Here is a 2,641-nt window from a genome sequence, read left to right as displayed (position 1 = left end):
CGGTGTTTCGGCTGATTTGCAGTTTTCTGGAAGTCTGTTCCAGACCTGTGGTGCATAGAAGCTGAATGCCGCTTCTCCATGTTTGGTTCTGGTTCTGATGCAGAGCAGATCAGAACCAGAAAGCCCGAGAGGTTCTGAAAGGTTGCTATGACAACAGCAGATCTTTAATGTATTTGGGTGCTAAGCTGTTCAGTGATTTATAAACTAACATCAGTATTTTAAAGTCTGGACTTTAGAACTGGGTTCTTCCTGGTTTTAGTCAGAACTCCAGCAGCAGCGTTCTGGATCAGCTGCAGCTGGAGGACTGAGTTTTGTTTAGTCAGACCTGCTGCAGTAATCAATGCGACTAAAGATAAATGCATCTCTAGATCTTTTTGTGTCATTACTCTTTCAATCCTGAAAATGTTTTTAGATGATAGAAGACCGACTTTTTAACTGTCTTTATGTGGTCTCTTTTGTAATATTGATTTTTATATCTGTTTCAAACAATTTCAATGTCAAATAGAAAATGGGGAAAAATGACAAAATTGCAAATAAATCATCTGTAAAACTAAAAAAAAAACGGTGTTGAAAAGGGGATGGGAGGGAACAGTGACAGTCCCTGTTTGTGAAATGTATTAAAACTCCAGGCACTGAGATAATTTCCCAATAAAAAGGTGGGCTGAACAGATACAACAAGCTAAAACCCTCTGGGCAAAAAACAGTAATAAACTCCAGTTGAGTTAAATGTCAGCCAGAAGTGGGTCTTAAAAAAGCTTTTAAAAGTGTCCCGTCACACGGTTCCCTTTCTCTTGACAGACAAAAGCTAAAAATGTTTAATGTTATTTTATGTGCTTAACAAATTGAATAACCGACGCTGTAAGAGTGAGGTCATAGGTTAATGTTGTTACACCATAAAGCAACACTTCACTCGTATTTATCTTGTAAATTACAACTCCTTAATTAAATCCCATTCTTCATTTTGTGTGACACCATGGGTGTCGTGTCTGTTTGTGCCCTGGGTTTACATTCCTGTCTTTACGTCTGTATCTCAGCGCTTTAATTAAAACCAATGAAGAGAGCGCCGCCATAAGCATTAATCAGAGAGTCACTGTCCTGCTGCAGAAGAGGCCAAGAGGACATCCAGGGAGAACGGGATTATAAAAGCAGATGAAAAAGGAAATTAAACTGGGAGGTTCTGGTCCTGAAAAGACGCCGATGACAGATGCTTTATAATTTGAATTGTAAAAGAAAATTTGACATTATGTAAGATTTCCGTTTAAAAAAACATCAAACAAAGCTCAAGTGATTCTTTCACTTTAATACACTTTGTTCCTGATGGCTTGATAGACGCTGGGATTGATCCAGTCTGAAAAATAAAAAATGAAAACAGGTGAGTCATGCATCATGACGCTGCTGAATGCATCCTACATGAGATGAAATCATAAAGGAGGAAAACAAAGTAAAACAACCAAACTGCATCGTTTTCCTTCGCAGATTAACATGCAGAGCTGCTATTAGGATGCAGAGGCTTATTAGAATACATTTTTAACTTTTATATCAAATCATTTTCAGATTATTAAAGAGTAAAATGGAGCTGGTGTAGAATCGGGATTCTGCAAACAGAATTATTATGGCTGGTTGCTACAGGAGCTCAAGGATTTCTCAAACACACATGAAAACATCAAAGCAACACCCCAGTCATGTTTTTGATGATGAAATAGCATTATAACATTACATAAGGCTCAAAAAGGTCAATTTTACACAATAAGAGCAAAGGATTGCGGTCCAAACTTCGGCTTTTTGACATCTGAAAACAATCTAAAAGTGATTAATTTCCCTTTGTGATGTCATGGGTCTGTTTAGCTTTGGAGGTTGTTTTTTGTTCCCTGATATTTGCTTTCATTTTTATAAGCTGCTTGTTTAATAAACTTCTGTGGACTGATTTTTATTTGTAATTTTACCATTAAATACACACACAAGCGGTAGTTTTAATTGTTGAAAAACCGTAGCGGTTTTATATGGAAAATAAAGTTCTTTTGTTTTAAAATTATGGTTCCACTTTTGCCCATTGTGTAATCAGAAGAAATTCCTCTCCAAACCAAACTCTCGGGCTGAATTTCAACCCAAACTTGCCCCTGATTATCGGTAATTGATGTAGATACTTACAAACAACAACCCTAAAGCTGACAAATGAGGAACTTCCACTTCCACACATTCACAGTTCTTCTCACTGTATGAAGGAAGTTGAATCAAACCAAACTGTTTTACACTGCAGCCCAAAATCTTTGACCAAAGTCATTCAGCTTAAGACATTTATCTCTGATACTGACCAAATGCATGCAAACTTTTACAAAAAAAAAACAATTCTCTAAAAAATGTCCATTCCAAGTTTTCTGGCACGTAGCAAATGTAAATAATTTTGGTATTTCTAACTAAGCTAAAATAAGAAACATTTGGTCTGATTTAACTTAAGATAGTGAGGAAAAAAATGTGTATGTGTTGCAGGGTATTGTTAATATTAGATCCAGTTGTTTTGATTATCCATCCATCCATTTTCTTGCACCCTTTTTCCCTCAGTGGGGTCGGGAGGGGTGCTGGTGCCCATCTCCAGCCAACGTTTCGGGCGAGAGGCGGGGTACACCCTGGACAGGTCGCCAGT

Source organism: Poecilia reticulata, linkage group LG2, assembly GCF_000633615.1.
Source record: "Poecilia reticulata strain Guanapo linkage group LG2, Guppy_female_1.0+MT, whole genome shotgun sequence".
Classification (NCBI taxonomy): domain Eukaryota; kingdom Metazoa; phylum Chordata; class Actinopteri; order Cyprinodontiformes; family Poeciliidae; genus Poecilia; species Poecilia reticulata.
The sequence above is the reverse complement of the archived record's forward strand: the minus strand, read 5'-3'. Positions refer to the sequence as shown.